Source organism: Amblyraja radiata, chromosome 9 (genome assembly GCF_010909765.2).
Source record: "Amblyraja radiata isolate CabotCenter1 chromosome 9, sAmbRad1.1.pri, whole genome shotgun sequence".
NCBI classification, from domain to species: Eukaryota; Metazoa; Chordata; class Chondrichthyes; order Rajiformes; family Rajidae; genus Amblyraja; species Amblyraja radiata.
Genome location: NC_045964.1, coordinates 31977981 through 31997280, shown reverse-complemented (window position 1 = coordinate 31997280; position 19300 = coordinate 31977981). Strand labels below are relative to the sequence as shown.

At 45.2% G+C, this 19300-nt stretch overlaps 1 protein-coding gene and 1 long non-coding RNA gene across 5 annotated transcripts in view; one reads left to right on the top strand and one right to left on the bottom strand.

Moving 5' to 3' along the window:
- Positions 1-19300, top strand: part of strn3 (striatin 3) — a 139175-nt gene that overhangs the window by 19207 nt on the left and 100668 nt on the right. The gene's annotated exons all lie outside the window — the stretch shown is intronic.
- Positions 2385-11213, bottom strand: LOC116976929. Its single transcript, XR_004413075.1, has 3 exons — positions 11095-11213; positions 7383-7384; positions 2385-2395 (listed from the first exon to the last, which is right to left on the bottom strand). It is a non-coding gene; the product is annotated as an uncharacterized LOC116976929 (long non-coding RNA).

Genomic DNA, 19300 nt, shown 5'->3' with positions numbered 1-19300 from the left:
TTCAACTTTTAAAGTATTCAACTTACAGCAAGTACTGACATTTCATAGAAAAAATATAGAAAATAGGTGCAGGAGTAGGCCTTTCGGCCCATTGAGCCAGCACCATTTCAGCTCTGGGAACGTGATTTTATTTGATTGTTTCAAGCCCCCAGTGCATATGGTAATTTTTTTTTACGCTGGAGTTGAGTAGTTGGTGTAGGAATGATAAAAATGTCATGTTTTTCAATGGATATTTTTTTGAGTTTGGGGCCAAATGCGTTGTTTGGATAGTGCAGAGATACAGGGCCCTGACAATCACGTAATATGCAGAAATTAGCAATACAAAGATAAATAAAATTATGCACTTGTAGATCATGTTCAATGCTGGTTGGGAAGAATAGCAATGTCCTACTTAATGTTTTAGGAAGAAATGTTCTTTGTTTATTATGTTCGTTTAATTGCCACATGCATCAAGTATGAACAACAACAACGAAAGTCTTACTTTCTGCAGTTTTATTGGCATCGTCAATGCAACAACACAAAAATTTGCGCAAGTATTCGAGGAAAATCTGACCTTGATAGCACTAACTGAAGCATGTAGTGCAACCTCAGTCGTACAAAGCCCATAGTACTTTGGTACTGAAGTAGTGTTATGTAGAGTGGTTCAAGAACCTGATGGTTGATGGGCTGTTCTTAAATATTCTTAGATATTAGATAAAATGTTCTTAGATATTAGCTGCCTTCTTGAGACAATGCTTCCTGTAGATCCCTTTGATGGTGAGGAGGTCAGTACTCATGAAGGTCCATGCAATGTCCACCAGTTTTATAGCTTCCTTCGTTCTTGAGAGCTTGGATTACTGATCCATGCCATGATACAATCAGTCAGTATGCCCTCCAATGCACACCTGCAAAGGTTTGATTGGAGTATTCGGCGACAAAATGAATCTTTTCAAACTTCTGAGGAAGTAGGGGCAGACATTGGTGAGCTTTCTACGTGCTTGTTTCTTTGTGAGCTCAGGACATCTTCGGAGAAGAGTACACTGAGGAACAAAGATGCTGACTGTCTCCACCAACATCCCACCAATGAAGACAGATGAATGGTGCCTTGGCTTTTCCCTACTCAAGTCAACAACCAGCTCCTTGAACTTGCTATCGTGAGAGCAAGATTGTTGTTCAGGCACTGCTTAACCAGATTATTGATCTCCCTCCTTTACTCTGACTCATCATTATCTATTATTGGTCCAATGGTAGTGCTATCGGCGGCAAGTTTAAAGACAGTGTTGGAGCTGTGTGGGGTTACACAGTCATGGATTTTAATAGAGAAAGGAACTGACTATGCAGCCTGAGGTATTGGTGCTGGTGGTCAGTGAGGATGTGTTGTTGCTAATTCGTACTGATTGAGATCTGCTAACGAGGAAATTGTGAATCCTGTTGCTATGTTTTGAGCGTTTGATCAGTTCTGCTTTTTTAAAAATAGATTTCTGCTATAAAGTAATTTCAATATTTGTTATGCTTATTTTTATTGAGAGTAACTACTCTGATTTTAATCCATTCTTAAATTCAGCTCATGCATGCTTATGATTATTATTGGCATGTGTACAGTAAAAAGATTTGTTTTGCATGCTTCCAAATGGATTAAATGTACCATACATAAATAAAGTCTAGTCAAGCTCAAGTACAATGGGTAGAGCAAAGGAGAATATGCAGAGTGCAGAATATACTCCTCAGCATTGTAGCGCATCAGTTCCATAGAGAAAGTCCAATGTCCACAATGGGGTAGAGATGAATTGGACGTTACCCTAGCTTATGGAAGGACCATTCAGAAGCCTAATAAGAGAGGGGGAGATACTTCTCCTGAGCCTGGTAGTGAGCCCTTTCAAGCTTCTGTAACGTCTGTCGGATGGGAGCAAGGAGGACGAATGACCGTGATGGGACACGTCTTTGATTATACTTGCTGCTTTTCCATGGCAGCATGAAGTGTGGATGGAGTCAGTGATGGGTTACATATACAACTGCAAATTCTCGCAATCTTGGGCAGAGCTGTTTCCAAACCAAGCGGTGATGCAACCTCACAGTATGTTTTGTAAGATACATCTGCAGAGGTTTGTAAGAATCGTTGGAGATATACCTAATTTCTTTTTGGCTGTTGCATCAATGTGGTTGGTCTATGACAGATTGTGGGTAATATTAATGCCAATGAACTTGAAGCTCTCAACCATTTCCACTTTGACATCAATGATGCTAATGTACATCATGCTTCCTGAAGATCTGTGTATTGCTGTCAGTATTGAGTTTATACGTTCACCCTGTGACCGCGTGGGTTTTCTCCCAGTGCTCTGGTTTCCTCCCACATCCCAAAGACGTGCAGGTTTGTAGGTTAATTGTAAGACAGAAGTTTATTTGTACCTCTTCCGCCCTCATCTATTGCATTCTGTGCTCCTGATGTGGCTTTCTCTACATCGACTAGGCCAATCGTAGACTGGGCGACCGTTTCACTGTTTGTGCATTCCGTCAGGGGTCACTAGCCAATTTCAATTAGCCAATTACCTGATGTTCCACAACCATTCCCCTTTCCTCCCTCTTTCTTTCTACTCCCACCCATCCCCGTCGCCCAGCTACTTTCCCCTGTCCCCTCCTTTCTCCAGATCCCTTATTTTCCTTCCCCATTCCCATGCTCTGGTTCTACATTTTTTCTACGTCTCTTCATGAATTTTGCTTGCTGAACCATAACAGTTACATCAATATTTTTAGTCAGTTGCAGTTGAAATACAAAAAGTAGCATGGACCTTTGCTTGGTTTCTGATCTGAAAAAATGGTTAAAATATGATTTTTTAATAAGAAGCTGATGTTTGCAAGCTTAGTGCTTATTTATGCACAGTGCACTTTTTTATTTTAAGAAAGGTATCTCGTGAAGTTATTATATGGTGAAAAACAACATCTTATTGGAAGCACTAGTAAGTATTGACCTCTGTTTCCAGCAACATTATGCAGGAATTGTATTTTCTGAGGGCTATTCTTATTTTCTGTCATGATTTACATAGAGTTGTTTGAAAGTTGCATCCGTTCATCACTGCAGGTTACAAACCAAGCTTTGGCTTTTCCATTCAAGGCCAAAAACAAGCAAGAAATGTTCTATTTCTCTTGGCACTTAACTGCAGTTTTCCCTTCCTGGAAAAGGACATGATGAGTGTCTCTTCAGCAGAAGCCACAACCTAACAAATAAAAACATTAAGTCAACTGTTCTAGGAAATGTCCCTCACTATTGCATAATTTACATAAAATCTAAATTTTATGATTCATTCTCTGAATATTGTTAGTTTGTTTTGCAGCATCTGTAGGTTCATGTGTCCATTGTATATTTTAGTGTTATTTCTGTCAGAAGTATGTAAACCAAAATTATTGTCTCACAAATGCCATTTTTTACCCGAGAGATTTTATCACTTTACTTTCATAAGATGTCTGCAGTGAAAGCAAGATATCATGATTTAGGACAGTAATGCATATTTCAAGTTTGTGTTTATTGTCACTTAATCAACAGTGAAATTTGAGTTACTATACAGCCATACTAAGTGAAAAGAACACAATACACATATAAAATAAATTTAATATAAACATCCACCAGAGTGGAATCAACATTCCTCACTGTGATGGAAGGCAATAAAGTTCAGTCATCTTCCTCCTTTGTTAACCCGCGGTGGTTGGGGTTTTGAACCCTCCGCAGTTCGCCGCTGCTGACAGTCTGATGTCCAAGCCCTCTCATCAGGATGATCGTAACTCCAATGTCGGGACGGATTGGAACACTCTGCGGCATGGGCCACTGCGGGCTTCACGGTGTTAAAGTACACAGGCCCCGCGGTCGGAGCTCTTCTTCTGGTGATCCTCGGCAAAGGATCCCCGGCTCAGCGATGGTAAGTCTGCCGCACCCATGGCTTGAAGCTCCGGGCCGGTCTCCAGGAAAGGCTGCACCACCCCAGGTTGTTAGGCCGCAAAGGTGGAGGGGGCTATGATGCGACACGGAGAAAATCGCATCCCTGTCGAGGTAACTGACTGAAAAAAAGTTTGCCCCTATTCCCCCCACTCCCCGCATAAATTAACCAACAATGAAACAAACTTTGAGAACATACTTAAAATAATAAAAACAGTGGAAAGGACACACAGACTGTTGGCAAGGCTGCCACGATGGTGGTGCCACTCGGTATTAATATGTTGTGGTTTTAACTGCAGTGTTGGAATGCTATTCCATAATAAACCTGCTTACCTGCTGGAAATTAGTTAATCGTAAGGAAGGGAAAATTTTTGTTCAAGGACTTTGATGTTTTGCATCTTCTTACAAACATTCTATATTTGCTTGACCATGATATAGAAAGACTGGTCCATGTCCCCAATATCCCTAAAGAAATGCATTGGAGACTCAAAGGTACCATTTCCCTGGGTACTCCTACTTTTTACCCTGATTCATGAGCCTTTCTTTAAAAAGAGAACCAAAATAATTCCCTCTTTAAATTCCATTTTGGAGGATGTTCTGATCAGCTTGCCAGTTGAAGCTACCAATTGAGGGGTTATTCTACATTTTAACAGCCCACCTTTCTGGTTGCACTATTGAATTTAACTACAATTTGATCTTAAAGGTTGTAAGGGAGACTTAAGGGCCTGTCCCACATAGGCGATTTTTTAGGCGACTACATGCTGTCGCCACATGGCTGCCGGGGTGTCGCCTGTATGGTCGTGAGTAGTCTCCTCAGTCGCCCAAAGATTTGTGGCGTTTTGCCGGTCGCTGCTGGATTTTGAAATGTTCAAAGTTTTTCGGCGACAGTGGGCTTGACGCTAGTGAGCGTAGCTGGACTTCTCCCGACGTAGGTGCTGTCCCATTGTAGGTTGTCGCCAGGATGACGTAGGTTGTCGCCAAGTGACGTAGGTTGTCGCGGGTGCTGACTTCGGTGAATTCCATTGGCGACTCCCTACATCAACCGGCGACAGGTACCGGCGACTGAGTTGTCTTCAGTTGTCGCCGACAGGGTCGTAGCTTGTGAGCGTAGGCTGTCGTAGGTTTGGTTGTGGGTGGACGTCCTAATGGGTCGCCGGTTGTCGGTAGCTTGCCTTTGACTAGGTGGTAGGTTGTTGTAGCTTGTTGTAGACATTGTCGTAGGGGGGTCCAGACAGCGGCTTTTCGGCGACCTGCTACGACTATGACAGTCGCCGAAAAAATTGCCTAAGTGGGACAGGCCCATATTACTTTGGGCCAAGTATCTGGAGATTTTTTAGGACTTCTGCCCAAACCATCTTTCAGTAGGGGTATGGTATTACAGGTGCACAACCTTTTATCCGAAAGCCTTGGGACCAGACACTTTTCGTAATTCAGAATTTGTCGGTCTTCGGAATGGAAATTTTTTAGCGTAGATTTTAATGGCTGGCTCAGTGGTAGAGTGCTCGGCTCATATCCGCAAGGTCGCGAGTTTGCGCCTTGATCCTGGCAGTTACTCGATCGCGAGTTTGAGTCTTCAATGTCGTTTTTTCTTGCAGAATAAATGTCTGTATGAAATACAGTGTAGGAGAAGTGTACTGACTGTGTGGGCAGAACTTTGGAAGTGATTGCCCACCAGTCTAAAAAGCCGCTGTGTCTCCCTGTCCCTGGGATAGCAGGGGGCGATCAAACAGCACAATACCCCCCTCCCCCTCCAACTCCAGAGGAATCCGCTCCCCGATGGGCCGCTACCAAAGATCATAGAGGAGCTCCTCTATGATCTTTGGCCGCTACAGCGACAAGTGGCAGTTCGCCCACAGCCCGAGCTGCGCCCCCTCATCCGCCACCCCAAGAACAAGACGTACCTTGCACACCATCAGCTTCTGCCCCTACGTGTTCCTCTGGAGTTGGAGCGGGGCTGGGCTGGAGTTGCTGCTGGCTGTGGGTCTCTGGGATCTCCGTGCTTGCAGTGGCCTGGGGGTCGGTGGGCGGCGGTGGGAGCTGTGGACCTACGGACCTACCTCCGTGGAGCTAGCCAGCTTCGGAGCGTGGAGAGCTGCGGGGGCGAGCTGGTGCGACCCGACTCCGGTGGATGGTGACACCGGGAGCTCGCGGGTCTCCGGTGGGAGACTGCTTTGCGGGGCACCGGCAGCGGCGACTTCTCCCGCCCGAATTACGGGGTTGAGAGCAAAGATCATAGAGGTTGAGAGTGACCTGGAGCGGGGCCTTACAATGCCCGGCGCGGCTGTAAATTGCCGCGGACTTGCTAGCGCCCGCCGGGGGCTCCAACATCAAGACCGGGGCAGGGCCCTACATCTCCCGGCGTGGCTTTGAGTGGCCGCTCCCCGATGGGCCCCTACGACTCCCCGAGCTGCGCCCCGTCATCCGCAACCCAGGTTCCTCTGTAGTTGGAGTGGGGCTGGGCTGGGCTGCTGTTGGCTGTGGGTCTCTGGGATCTCCGTGCTTGCGGTGGTCGGTGTCCAATTGGTCCTGACACGGTCCTGCTGCAATCGCCGACGTGAAGACAGTGCAAAGCCCCCGCGCCGGTGCAATGGGCGGGGAGCTGGAGAGGGGAGGGAAGGGGTCACACACATGGCCGGGAAGCAGAGGGGTGTAGGTGGGGTGATACTGAAGCGAGCGACAATCTGCTGCTGCCTGCCCCGCTGAGTTAAAAAGTTCCCACGCAAGACTCACGAAACACTGTATATCGTGAGTCTACCGTGGGAACTTTTTAATTCAGCGGGCAGGCAGCAGCATATTGTCAATTATTAACCCTCCCGCGCAATATACCCTCATCTTCTCTTTTATGAATGGGGATTTAGTTCCCCTTTCTTCGAGGACCGACCGGAGGTTCTGCTGTCACCTCTGCGAGCCGCCCTCGGTGAACGTTTTCAAGGACCTTTCTTCAAGGACCGAAAAAATGTCCGCTATTCGGAGGTTTTCGTTATTTGGATCTTCGGATAAAAGGTTGTGCACCTGTACTTTTGTTAATTGGCACCCAGAATCTTGATGGTGTTAGCCTGCAAACTTTTCAGACTATTGAAGGATATTTCAATGAATGCTCCAATTCAATTAACTTTTTAAGACATAGCATAACTTTTTTTTCAACAAGCCTAGTAAGGGACCACGGGAACTAGGATCCCACTGGATTTAAGGGAACATAAGAACTGAGGTCTCCATTGGGTTTAAACGAGCATTGGAATCTACACTTGGACCTGGTGAGCCAGATGTTGAGGTCGAGAAAGGGGAGAAAGGTGTCAGAGAGAGTCTAAGTGAATTTGACGGCTGGCTGGAAGTAATTTTGTATGTTTGACCCTGTAATTTTATAATCAGTGGTGTCCAAAGAGAACAACCATTCGGTTTAATCCCTTGATGAAATTATTATGCAAAACTCAATGTTAGAATTCCATTGTGAGGATTCAGCAGAGACATGCCAAATCACGTCTTAGCTTGTGGTAATTGCAGCCTGGAAATTAACTGAAGCTTATTTTGTGATATGTGTCGAGGACCCATTTTGCATAATGCTGATACCTGCTTGATTGTAACAAGCTTTTAGCACCAAGCTGTATTTAATGAGTGTTTGTTGACAAAGTAGTGTCAGCCACTATATTGGTCCGACATGAAATATGACAGGATTTGCATTTAATGTGTATTTTACAGATAATTCCAATTACTTAACAGAGTCTCATGTCATTTCATCTCTACTATTTATTCATGTCTCTACTATTTATTTCATTCCCCTTACATGTTTTTCCTCTACCTGCTAAATATTTGTAAGGTGTCCTTGAGACTCTTGAAAGGCGCCCATAAATAAAATGTATTATTATTATTATTAGAGTCTGTTTAAATAGCACATGGCAGATAACACACCAATGAATTTGTTTTAAAATAATCTACAAAATAAAGCAGGTACGACTACCGAATAAAACTATTAAATCTCCATGAATGCCAGTTATCCTCTCCAATAAAGTGCAGTAAAGTATAAGTACATTACATGTTGATTATTTTCCTGCATGAAGAAGTGATTTCAGACTTGCTGGATATATATTATGTGAATAAATTAGATCCCAGTTGATCACAGTGATAATCACTGAAAGAAGTTATTCAGATTGTCAAAAATCAGTACAGGTATCTGGCTGGAAAATTACTTTCCTTATAAAACATGGCTGCAAGAGGACCAGGGCTGGGAACTGAATATTCAAGGGTATGCGTCCTATCGAAAAGACAGACAGGTGGGCAGATGGGGTGGGGTAGCTCTGTTGGTGAGGAATGAAATTCAGGCCCTTGCGAGGGGTGACATAGAATCAGGAGATGTAGAGTCAGTACGGATAGAACTGAGAAATTGTAAGGGTAAAAAATACTCTAATGGGAGTTATCTACATGCCCCCAAACAGTAGCCTGGATATAGGGTGCAAATTGAATTGAGAGTTAAAATTGGCATGTCGTAAAGGTAATGTAACGGTTGTTATGGGAGATTTCAACATGCAGGTAGGCTGGGTAAATCAGGATGGTACTGGACCCTAAGAAAGGAAGTTTGTGGAGTGCCTCCATGATGGATTCTTAGAGCAGCTTGTATTGGAGCTTACCAGGGAGAAGGCAATTTTGGATTTAGTGTTGTGTATTGAACCGGATTTGATAATGGAACTCGAGGTAAAGGAGCCATTAGGAGGTAGTGACCATAACATGATAAGTTTTAATTTACAATTTGAGAGGGAGAAGGATAAATTGGAGGGGTCGGTATTACAGTTGAACAAAGGAGTCTATGGAACCATGAAGGAGGAGCTGGCCAAAGTTGACTGGAAAGATACCTTAGCAGGGATGACAGTGGAACAACAATGGCAAGTATTTCTGGGAATAATGCAGAAGGTGCAGGATCAGTTCATTCCAAAGAGGAAGAAAGATTAGCCAGTTGATGTAGTGTACCTGAACTTTTGGATAGCATTTGATAAGGCCCCACATAGGAGATTAGTGGGCAAAATTAGACCAAATGGTATTGGGGGTAGGGTGCTGACATGAATAGAAAATTGGTTGGCAGACATGAAACAAAGAGCAGGGATTAACGGGTCCCTTTCAGAATGGTGGGCAGTGACCAGTGTGGTACCACAACGCATACAATATATATACAATATATATTAATGATTTAGATTAAGGGATTAAAAGTAACATTAGCAAATTTGCAGATGACACAAAGCTGGGTGGCAGTGTGAATTGTGAGGAGGATGCTATGAGAATACAGGGTGACTTGGACAGGTTGGGTGAGTGGGCAGATGCAGTTTAATGTGGATAAATGTGAGGTTATTCAATTCAATATTTATTCCATGTCATTTGAACCTCTGAGGTTCAAACGAAACTCTGTTTCTACAGCGATACAAACAAAACAATTCCTACAAGATACACAAACAATTCAATTCACACAAACATCCATCACAATGAATCTCCTCCTCACTGTGGTGGAAGGCAAAGTCTTTTCTCTCCCCTGCACTATTTTTCTTCCGATGTTGAAGCCCCAGGCGGGCGATGGTAAGTCCCACGGCCATTTAAGGCCGCGCCGGGCGATGTATGGCCCCGCTCTAGGTTTAAATGTCACAAAGTTGGAGCCCTCGGCGGGCGTTGGAATGTCCCGCGGCCATTAAAGCCGCATCGGGCGATGTACGGCCCCGCTCCGGGTCATTCCAACCCCGCGACACGGGCTTGAAAAGTTGCATTGCTGGAGCACCAAAAAGCGGTCTCCCACCCTGACCCGCGAGCTCCCGATGTCACAGTCCACTGGCCTGCAGCTGGAGCCACCACCGCTCCCCACATTCCGAGGCCGGCCAGCCCCACGATGGTGAGTCCGCAGGCTCCGCGACTGGAGCCCCCAGGTCATTCCGGTTGGAGGCCGCTCCACGGTGCTAGGCCCCAACGACAACAAGAAGAGATTTTAAAAGTTTCCCCTTCCCCCCCCCCCCCCCCCCGTCCCCCACATATACACAGTTAAAAACAGTATTAACAAAAACACGCCAACTACATTTAACTAGATCAAAAAATAAATAAAAGACAGGCTGTAGGGGCCGCTGCAACGTGAGTCGCGCCGCCGCCGCGACTCACTTTGGTGGCGAAACCAGGAAGGCAGATTATTATCTGGTGTCAAGTTGGGAAAAGGGGAAGTATAATGGGCCAAGTACAAGTTCATCAGTCACTGAAAGTAAGCATGCAGGCAGTGTAGAAAGCGAATGGCATGTTGCCCTTCATAACAAGAGGAGTTGAGTATAGGAGCAAAGAGGTCCTTCTGCAGTTGTACAGGGCCCCAGTGAGACCACACCTGGATTATTGTGTGCAGTTTTGGTCTCCAAATTTGAGGAAGGACATTCTTGCTATTGAGGGAGTGTAGCGTAGGTTCACACGGTTAATTCCTTGGATGGCGGGACTGTCATATGTTGATAGAATGGAGTGGCTAGGCTTGTATACTCTAGAATTTAGATGGATGAGATGGGAATCTTATTGAAACATATAAGATTATTAATGGTTTGGACAAGCAAGAGGCAGGAAACATGTTCCCGATGTTGGGGGAGTCCAGAACCAGGGGCCACAGTTTAAGAATAAAGGGTAAGCCATTTAGAATGGAGATGAGGAAATACTTTTTCACAGAGAGTTGTGAGTCTGTGGAATTCTATGTGTAGTGACAGATTTTTATATCGTTTCAAGGATTTAGTCCTTTGTCACTTTAATTCAAGCAGGGGATCAGAAGATAATCGATACGCACCCACGAGCTCTCCACGAGACATTCAATGCCGTCGAAAGATGAATCTTCCAAACACAGTCTCTTGATTAATAGTTTCTTTATTGTAGAAGTAAAAACAGTAAGATATTCATCCAAACTTCTTCTTGTATAAATACATTTCAATTCAATCGTGGTCATGCTCGTGCATGGTCGAAAGCTATGACCTCTCCCCCATTCTTCTTCAAACTAAACTAACTATTTGGGAGTCTGCGCAAGAATCCCAGCCGTAAACATGCCTCAGACTACATATAAATCCTACCCACATAGTTACAGGCAGATAAAATTTAAAGGTAACTGGTTATAGTTATAACATACTGAGTTAAGCTAAATGGCTACTACATACCGGCCCCTAATTGCTCTATATAATGAGGCAATTACTAATAGACAATAGTACCTGAAGCACCTGCACCACTCGGCCCCGCATCTTCCTGTTGGCTGGCGGAGGAGGGGAGGCGGTGGCGAGGAGATCCCAACCGCCCCCCCCTTTGGCGGCGGCACTTGAGGGTGGACAGGGACGGCTAAGGCAGCGGGGCGATGATGCCGGTGTTGTCCGAGGAGCGCTGACCTTCCTTCCTCCCCACCCCCACCCTCCCTCTCTCTCTTGTACGACACCCTCCTCCCGCCTTATCCTGGGACCCTCTCCTCTCCATTCCGCACTGATCCCCATTCCCGCCTCTATTAAGTCCTCACTGACATCCCCTGTGCTCCCCTCCCCATCTACCCCCCCCCCCATCTATTCATCCTGCACTGATCTCCGTATCCACTTCACATTGATTCTCCTGCCACCCCCCACCCATCCTACACTGGTCCCCCAATTCATCCTGTACTTACCTTCCTTCCCATCCATCCTGCACTGCTTCCCCCATCCATCCTGCACTGCTTTCCCCCATTCATCCTGTACTGTTCATCCCATCCATCCTGTACTGAACCACCCATTCATCCTGTGCTGACCCCCCTCCATCCATCCTGCACCGATCCGCCCATCCATCCTGCACTGATCATCCATCCTGTAGTGATCCCCATATTCACCCTGTAGTGATTCTACATTCACCCTGCACAGACCCTCCGATCCACACTGTACTAACCCCCCCATTCATCCTGTACTGATCCCCCCATTCATCCTGCGCTGATCCCCCCCACCATCCATCCTGTACTGATCCCCCCCATTCAAGAAGAATGGGGGGGGATCAGTCTGAAGAAGGGTCACGACCTGAAACGTCACCTATTCCTTCGCTCCATAGATGCTGCCTCACCTGCTGAGTTTCTCCTGCATTTTTGTCTTCCCCCCGTCCATCCCGCACTGATCCCTCATTCAACCCCACTGACCCCTGCGCCCTCCCCTCACAATTTTTCTTGCTCCAACCAACACACACTAATTCCCCTGCCTCAATCCATCCATTCCGCACCGATTGCCTTCTCAAGCCCCCCCCCCCCCCATCATCTATCCATCCCGCATTGATTCACCCCCCCCCCCCGATCCTACTGTGCTGGAAATGTCTTCAGAGCGAACATTGACTATGTTTGATAACAGAATGCAATCAAATGTGTTTTAATTCCCAATGTTATTATTTGTTTTAATCCATAAAGATGGATTTATTAAATTGTGAACACATGAAACATTAAAACCGCAGTGTTCGATTGTCACTGCTACCGTTGACACGTTATTACAGAACTCGTTTTAATGGCAAATCAATGCTCTTAATATGGAGTATCAGTACTGTAGTTATTTAATGAGCAACATTCACAACTATACGTTGGATTTATCCAGGTTTTGCTTCTACAGTCGGTCATATACATCACAAATTGTGGTCAGGAGATATTTCAGTTGAAATGTTAACGTTAATTCTGAAGTTGGAATGATGGAAAGAGCGTTGATCAATAATTTTTTTTAAATCTGGTGCGTACCAACTGGGTATCTTCATTGCTGTTCACAACACATACATCTAATCTGAATGTCCGGTAATGTGGCGTTTTGACACCTTTAAACATATTACCAAAAGAACATTTGCTGCAGTTATGTCCTTTGGCCATCTCTTGTCAGTTAGTGTAATGTTTAACCTGTCAGATGGGTATAGTCGGTTTTAACATCTATTATCATAAAATGCCTTTAGAAATTTCCTTGCAACCTGTATATTTTGTTGTGGATAAATTATGTGGGAAGCGAGAGTGTTTATGTACCAATAGCAATAACGACCCATGCTATGGCCATGTCATGATCATTTTCGGTCCTTCAATGAAAATATGCTTACATCAATTTGTAGTGTGCATGGTTAAGCATATATATTCCCATGGTCCAGGATTTATTGACACAGGTTGATCATATGCTGAATAATCCAACCACATTTTTGTTTGGAAGTGGAAAGAAATAATAGAAATTGCATTAATTGCAATATGTAAAAAGAATTGAGATACTATATTATAATTTTGCTGCAAGTCATTGTGGTATATATCATGTCTTGATTGGTGAATATGTTTAGTTTATGACTTTATTTGAAGCAGAAATAATATGTGAATGCTTCATTGAGCATAATTCCGACTGGTTACTACGCACTTCGTCCGAGCACATTATCGCACGTGTCATGCAAACCGTCTTAAATGACCACCTCAACTGTCATTTGGCAACCTAAAATGCTGCCTAGGTTGTCCGGCTGGCAACAGGGAAAAAAAGTTAAGTGAGAGCCCTGCACATGACAATAAACTCTCTTGAATCTTGAATATCCGTTTGTGTAATGTTCCAGAACACATTTGCAGATGACACAAAGCTGGGTGGCAGTGTGAACTGTGAGGAGGATGCTATGAGAATGCAGGGTGACTTGGACAGGTTGGGGGAGTGGGCAGATGCATGGCAGATGAAGTTTAATGCGAATAAATGTGAGGTTATCCACTTTGCTAGCAAAAACAGGAAGGCAGATTACTATCTAAATCGTCAAGTTGGGAAAGGGGAAGTACCACGGGATCTGAGGGTCCTTGTTCATCAGCCTATGAAAGTAAGCATGAAGGTACAGCAGGCAGTGAAGAAAGCGAATGGCATGTTGGCCTTTATAACAAGAGGAATCGAATATAGGAGCAAATAGGTCCTTCTGCAGTTGCACAGGGCCCTAGTGAGACCACACCTGGTGTATTGTGTGCAGTTTTGGTCCCCTAATTTGAGGAAGGACATTCTTACTATTGAGGGAGTGCAGCGTAGGTTTACCAGGTTAATTCCCGGGATGGCGGGACTGTCATATGCTGAGAGAATGGAGCAGCTGGGCTTGTACACTCTGGAGTTTAGAAGGATGAGAGGGAATCTCATTGAAACATATAAGATTGGTAAGGGCTTGGACACACTAGAGGCAGGAAACATGTTCCCGATGTTCGGGGAGTCCAGAACCAGGGGCCACAGTTTAAGAATAAGAAGTAAACCATTTAAAACGGAAACGAGGAAACACTTTTTCTCACAGAGAGTGGTGAGTCTGTGGAATTCTCTACCTCAGAGGGCAGGTTCTCTGGATGCTTTCAAGAGAGAGCTAGATAGGGCTCTTAAAAATAGCGGAGTCAGGGGATATGGGGAGAAGGCAGGAACGGGGTACTGATTGGGGATGATCAGCCATGATCACATTGAATGGCTCGAAGGGCCAAATGGCCTACTCCTGCACCTATTGTCTATTGTAAGCAAACTCTTTCATTAGTTGTTTTCGTTTCCACTCCATCCTCAAACTGGTCTATGAAAGTTTCATATTGCAAAGGATCACCGTCGAACTTAGGAATTTCCGTTGGAGATAAAGTGGGAGAGATATTATGTTGAGCTAGAGGCTCGCTAATTCTCCTTTTATTCCACATCAAATCACAGACTTCATCTCTAAATCCCTCCTTGGACTCCGAGGAACGGTAAACAGGTCTCTGAGAAGAGTGCTGGTCTGGATAAGTTTTGTCACGTCCCTAGGCTAGTTTTCTTCCCAGGCTAGGCCTCAATGTATCGTAAACAGGCATCCGCCAATCTTGGCTTGCTCGAGCCTGTGTATTAGGCCTCTGAAAAGAGTGCTGAGTTGCGTAGATCTTATCACGAGCCTTAACTAATGGTCCAAAGGTTATTTGCTTTAGTTTGACTACCTGTGGTTGAGATGGAGCTTTATCAACCATCCACTTACTCAGTGCTAGCTTTGAATGGCTAGACCAGTCTTCCTCTGGTGGTTGTATATTTAATTCAGCTGCTGTTTCCCTTGGAGCAGTTCCTTTTCTCAAATAAGTGCTTATTCCCATTAGATACTTTAGAGCTGCTTCTTGAACCTTGGCCCTCCAGTATCGCAATCTTAGTCCTGGCTTCTTCCAACTTCGTATCCAGTTCCAACTGTTCCTTCTCTCTCTTTAACGGCCTTCTTTGTTCCTCAACCTCTCCCTTCGTCTGTTCCGCAAGTGCCTCGGCCTCTCTCCTCGTCTGTTCCGCACGTGCTTTAGCCTGTTCCAACTGTTCTTCCTGTGCTTCAACCTCATGCTTTCTCACCAAGGTGGCAACTTGTAGCGAAAGAGCAGGCATAGTTGCTTCAGCTTCCTTACGAGCAGAGGCTCTTGAAATTGCACTGGCTTCAGAACCAGACTTATGTCTTGATCTTCGTGTAGAGACATTTGAGATACTATCTCGTGGTGTTACTTCATGTTCGATTTCGACACCTTGTCGTGTAGCATCTCCTGCTGCAGCACATGCGGTCCTATAATCAACTTCAGCTATCCATTTCTCTACATTGCCAACGACGCCTTTAAGATAATCCATCGCTTCTTGAAACTACTGATTTGGCTCTTTGCAATCCTCCTCAGGCAGTGATAGGCTCAGTAATAAGTTTTGGTTTTGTGCAACCTCAAGGCGGAGGTTGACTATTGCTGTTCACAATGCTCTTGAGGGAGTGTAGCGTAGGTTTACAAGGTTAATTCCCGGGATGGCGGGACTGTCATATGCTGAGAGAATGGAGCAGCTGGGCTTGTATACTCTGGAGTTTAGAAGGATGAGAGGGGATCTCATTGAAACATATAAGATTGTTAAGGGCTTGGACACACTAGAGACAGGAAACATGTTCCCGATGTTGGGGGAGTCCAGAACCAGGGGCCACAGTTTAAGAATAAGGAGCAAGCCATTTAGAACAGAGACGAGGAAACAATTTTTCTCACAGAGAGTGGTCAGTCTGTGGAAATCTCTGCCTCAGAGAGCAGAGGGTGGAGGCAGGTTCTCTGGATGCTTTCAAGAGAGAGCGAGATAGGGCTCTTAAAAATAGCAGAGTCGGGGATATGGGGAGAAGGCAGGAGGGAGAAAGCAAGGACTACCTGAAATTGGAGGTCAATGTTCATACTCTGGGGTGTAAACTGCCCAAGCGAAATATGAGGAGCTGCTCCTCCAATTTGTGGTGGGACTCACTTTGGCCATCGAGGAGGCCCAGGACAGAAAGGTCGGATTCGGAATGGGAGGGGCAGTTGAAGTGCTGAGCCACTGGGAGATCAGGTTGGTTAATGCGAACTGAGCGGAGGTGTTGGGCAAAGCGATCGCCAAGCCTGGTTGGTCTCACCGATGTAGAGCAGTTGACACCTAGAACAGCGGATGCAATAGATGAGGTTGGAGGAGGTACAGGTGAACCTCTGCCTCACCTGGATAGACTGCTTGGATCCTTGGATGGAGTCGAGGGGGGAGGTAAAGCGACAAGTGTAGTATTTCCTGCGGTTGCAAGGGAAAGTACCAGGGGAGGGATGGCTTGGGTGGGAAGGGACGAATTGACCAGGGAGTTACGGAGGGAGCTGTCTCTGCGGAAAGTCGAAAGGGGAGGAGCTGGGAAGATGAGGCTCGTGGTGGGATCTCGTTGGAGGTGGCGAAAATGTCAGCGGATTATCTTTTATGTGACGGCTGGTAGGGTGGAAGGTGAGGAAAAGGGGGACTCTGTCCTTGTTACGAGTGGGGGGATGGGGAGTGAGAGCGGAGCTACGGGATATAGAGGAGACCCTGGTGAGAGCCTCATCTATAGTCGAAGAGGGGAAACCCCCCCCCCCCCCCCCCCGTTCCCTCAAGAATGAGGACATCTCCGATGCCCTGGTTTGGAACACCCCATTCTGGGTGCAGATGCGGCGTAGACAGAGGAATTGGGAGTAGGGGATAGTCCTTACAGGATGCAGGATGGGAAGAAGTGTAGTCCAGAGAGCCATGGGAGTCAGTGGGTTTGTAGTAGATGTCGGTCAGTAGTCTGTTACCTGCGATGGAGATGGTGAGGTCTAGAAATGGTAGAGAGATGTCGGAAATGGTCCAGGTGAATTTGAGTGCCGGATGGAAGTTAGTGGTGAAATGGATGAAGTCAGTGAGTTCTGCATGGGTGCAGGATGTAGCACCAATGCAGTCATCAATGTAGCGGAGGTAGAGTTCGGGGATAGGGCCATGGTACACCTCGTACAAGGATTGTTTGACGTACCCTACAAAGAGGCAGGCATAGCTGGGGCCCATGCGCGTGCCCATAGCTACACCTTGGATTTTTTAGGAAATGGGAGGAGTCAAAGGAAAAGTTGTTGAGGGTAAGGACCAGCTCTGCTAGGCGGAGGAGAGTATTTGTAGACGGGGATTGGTTGGTTCTGTGGTCGAGAAAGAAACAGAGGGCTTTAAGACCTTCAACCTATGGATCGTTTGTGTTGTTTGAGGGGTTCAAAATTGATTCTACGTCCCTTACTCCAGGTGAAAAAGAAGAGGGATGGGGATGAGATTGAATCCTGGTGAAATTGTATTAATTGAGTAGTTTAACTGGATGCTATGACATGAAAATTTAAGAAAATCAAATGAGAGGAACTTTTCAGGCTAGGTGAGAAGTACTTAGAGGTGAACATATCGTTTGGGACAAGCCAGTGGCTCTACTTTTATGAAGTCCCGTCAAAGAAAGACATTGAAGTCCTTGTTATTCGTGAGGAAAAGGGAGAAACACACTTCCTATGGGTAACTACAACACATACCTTAAACGCCACTGACAGTGATACAAAGGCTATGATGAAATTTAGTTGTCAAACCTACTGCGGTTATAGCAGCCTCTATCTAGGTTTCAACTTGGTAAAGAAAATTAAATTTGCTTTTGATTTGCTGCAGACTTATGAGGAGGAGATTGACTTGCTTTGGACTTTTCTCTTCTTTTAGGGCAGCTATAACTACCTCTGAAGCAGAAACAGTACAGTTGTCAGCAAAACTCCACACAAACCTGTCCATGTTAGATCCTTATCCTAGCTCTGTCCGCAAAGGAAGTTTATGTATCAGTATAGTTGTTACTTTAATTTCCCAGTAGATGACTGCAGGAATTGTAAAGACCCATACATAGACAAAATGTGCAAGGTTAGATGTAATCTTGAATGTTTTGGAAACATTAACATGGTAACCAATGAAGAAAAATCCAGCCCAGGTTATTGACCCCTGCTTTAGCTGTACACTGATTATTGACATTTCACTGTTTGTCAACACAAAACCATCAAATACAGCCAATCTTGTGGCAGACAGAATTCATTGGATGCCACAGAAGAAGGCTCCAAAGGATTGTGTAATATTTAATAATAATAATAATAATGGATGGGATTTATATAGCGCCTTTCTAATACTCAAGGCGCTTTACATCGCATTATTCATTCACTCCTCAGCCACACTCGGTGGTGGTAAGCTACTTCTGTAGCCACAGCTGCCCTGGGGCAGACCGACGGAAGCGTGGCTGCCATTCTGCGCCTACGGCCCCTCCGACCACCACCAATCACTCACACACATTCACACACAGGCAAAGGTGGGTGAAGTGTCTTGCCCAAGGACACAACGACAGTATGCACTCCAAGCGGGATTCGAACCGGCTACCTTCCGGTCGCCAGCCGAACACTTAGCCCATTGTGCCATCTGTCGTCCCGACATTAACAACACATAATGCACGGTCGGCCTTGTGTGTTGATGGACACAAAATCCTGGAGTAAATCAGCGGGTCAGGCACCATCTCTGGAGAAAAGGAATAGGTGACGTTTCGGGTAGGGGCCCTTCTTCAGCAGTTTGGGTCCTTCTTCAGCAGAGAAGGGTCTCGACGAAACATCACTTATTCCTTTTGTCCAGAGATGCTGCCTGATCCGCTGAGTTACTCCAGCATTTAGTGTCTATCTTTGGTGTTAACCAGCACATGCAGTTCCCCCCTACACGACCTTGTGTGTATACTGATCCTCTGATAATAAGTCAGCGGATGACAAAAACTTGCTGTACAGTCATTCTTTATATACTGTTATTTTTATTTACATATCTTTGTTTAAATATGTATTGTCCTCGGTCTGTTTAAGAATAAGATTTTTGTATCAATTTGAGTATGTTTAAAATAATTTTAGATTCGAATGTAAGCCACGGGAAGGACTTGTACTGCTGTGAGAAATTAAAAAAGAATATGAACAAATGTTTGGTATTCCACAAATGTGGTAATAATTTTCGTCATTGTACCAGAATTATTTCATAAGAGATTTGTTGGGCTGAAGGGTCCATCACTTTAATGTATGACTCTAATATATTGGAATCTAATTTAAATGTAGCTTTTCTCAATTCATCTACTTAAAAAAATAAATTATCCGTTGTCTTAAACTTCAGCATCTTCATCTTATTG